A 12,038-nucleotide genomic window follows, 5' to 3' on the forward strand; every position below is an offset into this window, starting at 1 on the left:
AGACTTTCACTTTGCTAAATTAAGCCATTGCCTCTTTTTACCTCTTGAAAGCAAATTGTTTTTTTCCTCTGTTTCTACCACAGAGCATAAAAATAACACTAAACTCTCTCATATGCTCCTAAAAAGGATGAAAGAGAAGATTAAATTTATGGAAAGTAATTGGCTCCATAGGAAATGCATACCTTGATTCCTGCAACAGGACAGGCCTGTATGCTTGCAGGATTAGGAAAGCAAACAGTAACATACACAGGAAAGAAATTCAAAATTGAGATCAGTATTTTGTGGAGGGGAGGGAAATGCGATTATTGGTATTTTCTTTTTATTATTAATTTCTTTTTGCCACAGTTGCTCAAACAAAATGGAAACACAAAGAAGCTGTGAAATTTGTTATTTCTAAAATGGGCAGTAGGACTCGAAGTGAATGGTGTCAGATTACTGTCAGAGGGAATGAATTTGTGTGCTCGGTGCCAACAGATGTGGTGGATTGCTGACATCAAGTGAAGGAACACGATAAAAACACAGCACTTATGTGCTGGAGGAAAAATTATTAATTTACAGCTCTGCAGCTTTGAACATCCTGACTCTTTGAACTGTCAGTTTTCAAAATGCTTTCCAGAGTGCCTCTTTTATTCAGGCTTCCCCCTCTGCACTGAGCAGAGTGCAGAACTGCTTTGACTTTTCTCTGAAACGTGCACCTGATGGGAGGTGTGAGGACAAAAGAGAAGTAGAACTGTTCTAAAGGGTCTGTACCACCTGGGGAAATGCCAGAAGGCCACTTCAGACAGCTCTGCAACCTCTTCATCCTGACAAGCCCAAGAAGAAAAGCCAGTTCAGGAACTTTAAATTCAAACTTTTCTATCTATCCTTCTCTTCATGTAAATAATTCTTCCTTTTTGCTGCTACCCATTAGTCTGAAGGTCTGCACAACTATTCCAAATTGAGTGTATATTCCTTAAAAACCTTATTTTAAAATAACCTAATCCAGATAGTGGAACAATGCAGAGAGACCTTCTTCCATGTGACGACAGGCAAAATTATTTTTTCTCACCATCTGATGTCTACTACATAACAAAAGGACAGGTTTTAGAAAATTTGTAATGTTTGGACGTGGTTTAGGCTGAATGTATTTTCAGATGAAAGCAGGAGAGCAGTTGGGCAGCTTCTAATGTCAGTTAAAATCCTCTATTTCTTTCCAGTTTCCCAGGCAGTGAAGCAGCAGGGACAGCTCTGCTCAGCCTCTCGTACCCCAGGGGCTGGAGCTGGCAGCTGTGCAGTCAGCTGGCTTGCAAGAGGCACAGGGATATCCCAGAGCTCCACACCTCCAGGAAAATACATGTTCCTGGCATCATAGCAGGATAATTGGAAACCCAAAAAACCAGTTTATGTTAATTTTGGTGACAGGTCAGAGAGAGGGATTTTCATTATCATGCCACTGTATACTTCATTTATTTAGAGATTTGGTGCTTCAAGTACCGAAATTCCTGCCTATTTGGCTCCAGGATAAAAAAAAAATCACTTCAACAAATATTTTAAACTTTGTACTATAAATGTAGAGAAAGGAACATTGGATGAGAAGCTTGAAATGGGAAGTATCAAGTGAGGCTTTCGTTTTAGCAGGATCCTTCTTAATGATTTTGTGATATCCCATTTTAACAATATTTTCTTTAAGCTAGAAAGAAAAAAAATATTTACAGATTTTTTGAATAAAACTTTCTCTTTGCCATGTTTTAGGGCATCCTCAGTCACCTGTAAATGTAACAGACAAACAGATGTGGCTTGTTTTTTCCTCTCTGCACAACCAATACTGTTTCAATGCCATCTTGAAGACTTCTGCTTTTCTAACTCACCTGTGAACTAATGTGGAATTGGGTTAAAATAACATTTGTGCTATATTCATAAGTAATACCAAGAAAAGGAGACTGTACTTCCTGGGTCTGAAGTATATTTTTATAGGTAGGTGAGTTATAAAACCTCTAAAATAGGAGGCTATTAGAATAGAAATGCTGACATAGATGTTCCTGGAATGACCTGACTGCGAGGAATTGAACTTAAAATTCTTTGAAAATAATGAGGAGTTTAAGTATTGCTACAGTAACACAATACTGGTATTTTAATTTTAAATGTTAGAAGTCAAGTAGCTGGATTTACTTGCTTTTCTCTGTACTGAATTTTGCTAAATCACTTAACCCCAGTGATCCTGCCCTGGGTAGCAGAGTACCTAAAGGGGCACCAGGCAGAAAACATATAGCATTTATCTCAGCACACAGGCTACTGCTTCTTCAGTTAAAAGGAACAGTTATATTATCTATGAAGTGAAGAAATTCACATATAAGAATAGAAAAATTGGTATCTGGAAGCTTCTCTAGAGAGAGAAGGCCCCCACCAACTCCTCCTGCATATTTCTGCAGCTGGTACCCTTTGAGGGTGGCATGGCAGCACCAACCATTCACCTCTGTGCTTTGGCACTGATCAGACTGGTACCACTTTTTATCCCAAGGTTGAGCAGAAGCTGGTTGTGCAGCTTCATCATTCCAAATTATAAGTACATGTAAATGGGCTATTTAATTTGAGGAAACACTAAGATCCTCATCTTACACTGTTACTACCTGCATTGGTAACTACATAGAGGAGTGACTGTAACCAGGTTAAAAATTGAAGTTGTCTCATGATATTTCCAGAAACCTTTAAAGTGTCTGTTCTGTGCCGGATCAACAGTGTGCAGGGAGCCAGACAATCTCATGCCCCTGCAGTTGCACTTCAGTGTCTGATCCTGTGCTTGCAAGAAAACTGCTCAAATAGGCATTCAGTTAATGTCAAAGAAATGCAGAACAGCAGGAGGATTTTCATACTCAGGGTGCCCTTTTTGAAGAAGGGTCTAAAATATTGCTGCTGGGAGAAAGGGAGATATGCTGACAGTTCCTAAGGAAGGATTATCATTCCCTTTCCTGTATCTGTGAGCCAGCTTTAGCTGACTTGCCCTTTTATTCTTTAGTATTTGCTTTTGCATTTTCACTGATGTTGAGCCCTCAGTGGGCAGAGACAGAGATGAAATTCTTCCCAAGGCTCTGAAGTGGGATATGGCAGTTGAAGGATGATAATTCAGTGAATGGCTGAGCACTTCAATGAGACAAGGGGCTATGTGGATATACTGTGGCAGCACTGTATGATACCCCAGAGTATCTCCACAATAAACAGAGCTGGTTTTTTCATCCCTTTATTGATGAGGCAGATATCCTAGTATTTTGATGGCTACCAGAGCTTATTTAGTATTCACAGAAAAATTAACTGTAGGCGGAGAAAGTGCTTTTCTCATTCCTCTTCTAACTCCTGCTCTCCTTTGCCCAAAGCCTTCTGCCAGGCCAGCCTTCCACATCTTCCTGCTTTAATCTCTAATACCCCTCCAGTAACCTATTCATGAGAAAAATTCTTTATATTCTTGTTTCCCTGCTGCATAAATATCTGCATTTTGTGGTACTCAGGCATTCCACATATGAAAGGCAAGAAAGATTTTCTTCAAAATTGCTGGCTGATCTATATGATATGTCCTTGAGTTTTGAATATCTTCCAGGCTGGAGATTGCACAGCCTCAGTTTGCAATATGTTCCAGTGTTTCCCCCTCACTGTGAAGAATTCTTTTTAATGATTTAACAGAGATTTTCCTTGCTGCAACTTATGACTGTTGATTCTTGTACATCTGTTGTTTTCAGCCACTCTCACAGTTGCACGAAGTGTTTTACCTCAGTAGCATGTTAGAGCTCCATACACAGTTCTGTGCAAGCAAATAACCTATCTCCAGTTAATATATCCACTGAAACCCCTTACATTTTGGTTAATCTTACTATGATCCTTTAAAAGAATGCAAACCTGCAGGGACTAATGGGCTCAATAGGCTTCCAGAAGTCTGCTAATTCATTTCAAGGAGTGGGTATTGCAGTTATTCTTTTGACAGATGTTTCCTTGTTTTGTCCTAGACCAATCATTTGATTGCTGATTTTTAAAGGTTCTCAACTTAATAGTGTGCTGACAACCTCAAGGGAGGAAGTGAGAATCATGCTTTCTTTTCCTTTGGCAGGAAATAAGTCAAGGTTGAAATACTGGCAGCCCAATAAGGCACATGTTCTGGCTGAGTATTGCTGCTCATCACTGCTTGTCCTTTGCACTCCACATGTACACAAACACGATGTTCTCAATAATCCTGCAGTTATTACTAAGCATTTAACTGGTTTGGCTCCCTCTTTGGAAGCGAAATACACATTTATGTTCATAATTTGCAGGTTTGAACAAGAGTTCAAACCATCAACTGTCTCTAGACTCAATTGTAAAGACAAAAGGAGAAACTGTTTTGTTCAAAAGCAGGTCTTGTCTAATCTAATGTTAACTCCTTCCATAAGAAGAAATAATAACAGGGTTATTCTGTCCAGCTAAATAATGCATGAAAAGTGGCACACATGGCTGTTTTCATTACAGTCTTTCCCAACAACTTGAGGTTCACTACTTTTCTTAGCTTAGGGAAAGATCCTATGAATAGGAAAAGTAATGAGAAAACAGTCATAGTGTTATGAAGGTTGCAGAAGCTCTAAGTGGCATGAAATGGATTTTATTCTTCTGTTTGCACTTGACAAGTACTTCAGCTGGTCTTATTACAGCACAAATTTTTGCTTCATAATCATCTCTATATTAAAGCATTTAAGGCTTTAATTTTATGTAGGAGTATTGGAAATGGTTGAAGTGTTTCATCAAAGAGACTAGGTTGAGCAAAAATATTGAGTTCTAAATTTAAAAAGCAGATAGTTTAGATGGGGAAAAAAACACTTTTAAAAACAGATAATGTGTATCAGGAAACTGTTTCTGAAAATGAACAAGTCTTTGTTTTGAGGAGAGAGAGAATAGAAGTGTCCCCAGCTGATACACACTCACCAACCAACGAAGGTAGGAGAATCAGAAAGGGATCTTTCAAGCAGATTTTGACTGAATAGTTTAAAAACTCCCAGAGTAAAAAGTGTTGTTGAAGAAAGTCGGTAGCATGACGAAGCTGAAGTAGCAGTTTTAATTATGCCCCTAATATATTAAAGGAAAAACAGAAGCAAAGAAAAATTCAGTAAATAAATTAGAAAAAGTCCAGAATGTATTAAGACCATTCTGCATGGGAGGTTTTATAGTGCTCGTGTGCAAGGGGCCGGGCAAAGGAAGTGGGAGAAGTGCAAACATTTGGATCAAGGTGATTTCAGTGGCATGGGTTGATCAGGAGAAACCGAACAGTGAGATTCCTCACGTCAGGATAACTCGGACAAACTGGGGAAGCTCCTGTAGCAACAAAATAACGGCTCAAAGCAGTTTAAAGGGGAATTGATTGCTCAGGAAAGAAAATCAATGTGCAGAAGTCAGTCCAAAAGAAGGACTGAGTCGTGAGAGGGAAAAATCCACACATTCCTCTAGACCTCATTAATCAACTTCATTCTTTTCCTGATACCCATAATACATTAGGCAGTTTCTGGGGCTGTGGCAGTGCTGGCTGGAGGCAATAAAGGCAGTGCCTGGCTTTGAATGTCCCAGCAGTCGTGCTGGTGGATAAGAGAGCGTTGAGGAAAACTTGTTTACCACCATTTCATCTCCCTTTCCGTTACCTTTTTTTCCCCCCAGGAGGTAAGTCAGTTTAAGTCTGACCTTTCTCCTCAGTGGTTAGTTACAGCCTGTTCTACTCCAAATTAGAACTGCTGGTTACTGCCAGCTCCACTGCAGGAGTGGGAGTGCCTTGATAACTTTCTGCTGAGTAATACCTAGAGATCTGATTAACATGTATCCAAAGCAATCTGATTAACATCTATCAAAATTAGCCACTTTTAACAACAAACAAATAATGACTAATACAAAAGCATTCACTGCCAACAGCTATGATGTTCTCTTTGAAGCCAGAAGAATTTCCTCAGGATTTGATATTCATTAGTGACTTACTTCTTTTTGCTGAGCCAACTGGATTCAGTTTGTCGTGATCAAAGCTCCCTGGGTAAAAAGAGAATGAAAAATGAAGAAAAGTAAGCAAACACTTTTTCTTTCCAGAAAACTGCCCTGTGTATCTTATTTGTTTAATGTATCCTTCAAAAATGCTTATATACTTTTTTCATTCCTCTCTGTAGAGGGTTTTTATTTCCTTCCATAAGCCTTTAGTTTTGCTCTCCTCTTGAAAGGCTTTGATCTCTTCATCAAAATTCTTCTTGGCTTTGCAGAAGGCTTTCAGGTCCTTCCTGAAGTCCCATTTCTCTTCTTCCAAAGTCTTGGAAAGCTGCTGCTTCCGGAATTTAGATGTGTTTGCCTGGAAGTTCTCACACTGTATCTTGAGTAGTTGAAAGCAGGTATTTCAGAGCTCTGTAAGAAGAGATGAATTCTTTGCACAGGTGCTTAAATGTGCTTTGTCATTTTTGATCATTTTTTCAGCATCGATTTTGCATCTTTTCTGCTTTAGACTTTTGTCAGGTTTATGAATCAATGATTCAATGAAATAGAATATAAAATCAGGGGAATCCAGATGTGCAGTCACATGGAATTTATACTTTGGTTACTTATTTTCACACTGTGTTGTTGGGAAAGCGGAGTTGCCACCCCCCCAGCCTCCTCACTGTTGAGTAGGTACGAGAAGTGGAAAAGATATTGCTCCTGGCATAATGTTGGTAGAACATTGTAATCCTTCCTTGGGGCCTGAAATAAAAGCAAAACTTCTCTTCATTTGGATAGGGACTCGTTTGCACATTAGCCAATTAAATTATTCTCTTATTAAATATTTCCAGAAAGTATGACCTAAATGGGGATTGTTCATAGACAAAAAAATCCACCTTTTGATCTATCCAGGAGATGTTTTAACTTGACTCCCTTACAGGTGTGGCAAATGGCAAGGAAACCCACTTTCCTTCTGCTGAAGGCATAGCTCTTGGCTCTTGTCTAACGCTGAGGCACAACAGGTTTTCTGATTTTGTTCCCAACACAATCTGTGTGTGACTGTCCATGTTTAAATCAGGGTGTCCATCAATGTTCCTCTTTCCTGGAGTTATTGTGAGGTGTTAATAAACCAGTATGTTTATTTACATTGAAATTAGAAATGTGCAGAACACTATTAAAATATAGTATGTGTTTGTTTTCAAAGTTTCAGGTGAAAAGTACAAAGTATAGATTTACTACTTATTTTGTTTTGTCAATCCAGCAATGTAACAGAGGGATGAAATGTGAAAAGTGTATTCCTACTGCTTTACCAGTCATTTCAATAAACATGTGTCTGGTGTTCCTTCTGTATATTAAGAATACCTTGAAAATCAAATGCTGACTTCACAGGTATCATGAGGGGACATGCTTTTATGGCCACATAACATAAAATGGGAATAATCTAAATTATTGTATGCTTCAAAACATTCTTACTCCTTCATGACCAGCAGACCTGAATAAATGCTTTATGTTGACCAGCTCTTTGTTATTATAATCCTGCCTGCAGGAATTAAAACCCAGGGTGATTAGAGGAAAAATGGCATCCAAATAGTTGTGAAGATTAGTATTTCAGTCCCGAGTGCAGTGGATTTATATTTGCAACATTTTCTCCCTCATAATGCATCACTTTATTTGTTTTTAAGCCAATTGCATTTCAGTTTTGTCGGACTACTTGGTGCAAGAAGGGAACTGGCCTGGACTTGGAATCCAATAAATATTGAGCTGTGTTGTTCTAATGTGCTTTCTGGTTGTATTCCATCTACCCTGCACAGAGATGGGAGGTCAAACAATATTGGCTGTACCAGCAGAGATATTGTGTTCAATAGACCTTCATGCACTCAGCCAGTGGAGACACTTTTTAATTAAAACATTCTATAATGATTCACTGGCATCTGGAAATTTGTGCATAGTTAAAGATAAACCAGTAAAATAAAATGCAGATTTCAAATGTAGTTCTGTAGTTCTGCTAGCTCATTTATCAAGAATGTATTTTAATTTCCTCTTTTACGCACTATAATAATGACTTTGCCTTTTTAAACAACGTCTCAAAGATTAACTATTTTTCCCCTTCCTCTCTTTTCTACCTAATGTTTAATTCCAAATGTAGATATTGCATAAAGAAGTCCAGATCAACAAGAACTTGTATGAGATCTACAATTCTGTAACTTCCAGAAAAGGAGCTACTTGGTTCCTAATGCTTAGATTTACTTCTGCTGTCATATTATCCTTCAGTTGTAAAGATTTATTTGGCCTGGGCCAGTTCCAAACTAAACCTTGATTTTGCAGTCTCAACAGATGCTGATATTTTCAAATTAAAATGATTCATTTATATTAAACCTAGGTTGAATATCTCAGTTTATACATTTGAAAGGAAGACCATCTCTTGATGATAAATATCTAGAATATTGTACTAGATGGGGCAATTTATTTGCAAAGTACAGCTCTCAGTCACTCAGGTCAGATGAGAACTGTAAATCCAATCTGCATTAATACAGAGAAAGAGCAAATCTGAAATGTTATTTATCAGTCTGTGACTGAAGACAATCCTCACTGTCCTTAAACTTGATGGAGGGAAGAGGAGGGTGAGAGAAAGGAGGGGGAAGGAACGACATGGAGTCTACTGCAGACAAGTTATCCATGTGATATATGAAAAAGTCTGATTTTCCATGGGATTCTTGGAAAATTTGGACTCAGCCATTGTAAATTAATTAGCTTTCCTATGAAAGACATTGCTTGCCAGATTAACCTCAAAATGTGCAGCAAAACCAAAAGAAATCACAAAAAAATAGAGGTGTGGAAGAAGAAAAGATTTAATTTTCCTAATTTATCTTTAAGCCTGCTGTGTATCACTTTCGCCTTTCAAGGACTATGATAATAAAGCTATTTTTATTCTCTTCCCTCTCCTCATCCACTGCCTAAAATATCCCAGCCAGAGGAATGGATTTGCATTTTCTGCTCCACGGAACTTGATAAGAAAGTGTTCGGTCTGCAGAATGTGCCCAGAACTTGCCTGGCCCTGCTTTGTGCAGGAATCAGAAGTTTAGCACCAGAGGATTAGGCAGGAGAATCAAGATATTTTTCTATTTTTGCCATGCTACAAAGAAGTCTAGAATCTTTTAAACCAAGGAGAATGTTTGCAATATATTTTTGGTACTATCACTGTGTAGTTTCCTTTCTGTGGAAGGTAACATCAGCCCTGCTCTTTACTTTCAGTGCCTAAAGGGACAATATCTTCATCTTTGCCTTTCTATTTATGGCATGATAGAGGATGGTACTTTAAATCAACTCGCCAAATTGTTTCTAAAGGTCACAAAATACCTGCTCAGCTTGTTGAAGTTTCATTTATGAGGTCTAATTTTTTGAGATGTGGAAGGAAAATTAAAATTAAGTCCACTGAATTATATCTACAGCAAAGGCAGTTTTTTGGTAGATTTTCAATATTTTTTCCATTAAGAGGATTTTAGAAGTACCTTTTCATGCAAATGAGGCCTTCATTTTTAAGTGGTGTGCAGGGATCCATCATTTTAAAAAGTTGACTTCACAGAACATGACACCTGTGATGGTGCTTCTGGTGCAGATGCTGCCCAAATGGACTTTGGGATTGCCAAGGGATATGGAGAATGAGCCTCTGCTCTGAGTGCCTGTGGAAAACTGCATGAAGTGTTTGGAGGCTTTTAGGGACACGGTGTAATCAGTATGCCTGGAGTAGAGATAAATGCACACCGAGTTTGAAGAGCCTTATCTCCAGTCTAACTGTCAGTGTGAAGTCATGTTGAACTTGAGATTTCAGACAAAACTTTAATTAATTATGAATAGGTATCAAAACTGCTGGTATCAGTGGTACCTGCTGGTTTGACATTTGGAACACTTTTGCATCCAAACCCTCATAGCCAGGTTATTGCTCATAAGGTATGAATATGAACTATCTTGAAACAGGTGTATTGCTATAAATTTCCTCCCCAGATAATATGAAGAACCACAGCTCATTAAATGCAACAGATAAAAAGTAATTGATAGTTCTTTATGGCTCCCAAGTGGCAGCTAATTTCAGCTGATGTAAAGCAGATAGTGACATCTCACTAAGGATGGGCAAAGGATATGAACATTTGCTTCCCCTTTTGAAGAGGATAACATTCACACTCACAGCTTAAAGAACTAACTTTTTGGCATTGTTTGCTTCAGGGCATGAACCTTTGTAGGAATGCAGCAGATCAAGTCATGTTGAAAGGCTCTATATTAGACACTTTCCACTATTATATGGAGTATGTAATTACAAGTAATAGCTCTGCTGCTGAGCATTTGAATCTTCTTCATATAAAGTGCATGTGCACACATTCTCTTGGGATAATTACACATGACATTGTAAACACCCAGCTGCTTGAGGGATATTCTTCCATTTTCTGGGTCTGTACTCCATCTCCACCAAAAACTAAGCTAAATTCTGCTACAATCAGAGTGACAAATGCCACTTCGGTCATCTCGCACTGTGAAGAATATATTTCGTTTGTTTGTTTTCATCCACTACTCTGTGGAGAAATATGTAAAGCCAGAAAAAACCCTCAACATTAGCATTTGCATTTGAATAAAATACTTTTGCTTCCTTTGTGTATTGAAACCTGCTTTTCAGACTAAGTAAAACAATTGTCTTTCTTCCTAAATATCCTGAATTTATTGCAATAGTTCTTAATTTAAACTGTAATTGCTCTTCCTCGTCCTTTTTTAAGAGAAGGAATCCTGAGTAGGATTCAAGAGAAGGAATTCTGAGTAGCTTTGTGGCAGTGAAGTAATTTCTAAAGCATGAGAAACTAGCAACTGGTGTAATAATGTCTGTGCTCACAAGACTTTGTTAATCTCTTTAACATTGCATTAGCATTCTGTTGTACATATTTGGGTGGTTTTCACTGTGTGACAGCTTTCACTTGACAGTTACTGAAAGGACTTTGTCAGAGTAAAACCAAACTAAAGAAGGGAGACATAAAGCTCTGTCAGCTTCACCTGCACTTATTAAGAAGCTTCTAAAACTTCTTGCATGGCACAAAATTAAAACATAAGGATAGGGTGATATCTAAGCATGTCAAACAGCAAAATGCAGGGAATTTGAGTTCTTCATTCATTTTTTTCAAAGCATTTTGATGAAATTCTGTGGCAGGCTGTGTCTAATCCCATCTCTCTGCTAATACTCTTGCCATTATAGCATCAAGCTGAAGACCTGAGCAGTCTTGCAGGAGCTCATCAGGGAGAGCCAGTCAGGAGCTGCATTTCTCAGCCTCTCTCAAGCCTACCTTCAATAGGCAGCAAAGACTGAGGCCTCATTTAGTGCACATTGTCACTGACCTAAACTGCTGTTTTAGTATTGATTTCAGTGGAGCAAAACAAGGCCCTTGCAGCTCTAACTGCAGCTATAATATATGGAAACTGGATAGTTACAGCTGAGGGCAAAATTAACTCCAGTATTTGGAGAGAGGGAGAAAGTTGTACATTTGCAATTATGAGGAACCAAAAATATTTTGAATTAGTCACAGGACATTCAATGTCTTAATAGCACAATTTAAGATTCTAGCATAAATAAATTCTGTTCAGAAATTTGTATGCAAGACAGCAGCAAATAGGCTGAGCTAACAGTCCTCTAGAAATATTAGCATTCTCACTGGTCTCAAAGGGTAGGTCATGTACAATTATGTGTTTGTGATAAACCACTATTGAAAGCTGAATTGGAAAAATAAGGTAGAAGATTATTTCATTGCTAACACAGGACTAATTTTATATCCAAAGCTGAACATCTATTTTCTGTAAGTGCCTCGGGTATCACTGGTTCAGTTAGAAAGGCAGAGAAGCTGGACATTTTGAGCAAACCCTTAGTGGTATTCCATGACTGATTTCTGCTTTTGTCATACATTTTCAAACACAAGGTGTAAGAAATACTTCTGAATTCAAACCTACCCTTATCAGAAGAGAGCACTGTTTGTTCTATTCATCACTCAATTCATGTGTAAGGAGAAAACTCCTACTACGGTTTTGCAGAGTTCCAAACACAACAATCTGAAAAAACTATTCCCAATGTCATGACC

This window comes from Pipra filicauda, unplaced genomic scaffold (genome assembly GCF_003945595.2).
Source record: "Pipra filicauda isolate LSUMZ 115617 unplaced genomic scaffold, ASM394559v2 scaffold317_size908105_pilon, whole genome shotgun sequence".
In the NCBI taxonomy this organism is placed as follows: domain Eukaryota; kingdom Metazoa; phylum Chordata; class Aves; order Passeriformes; family Pipridae; genus Pipra; species Pipra filicauda.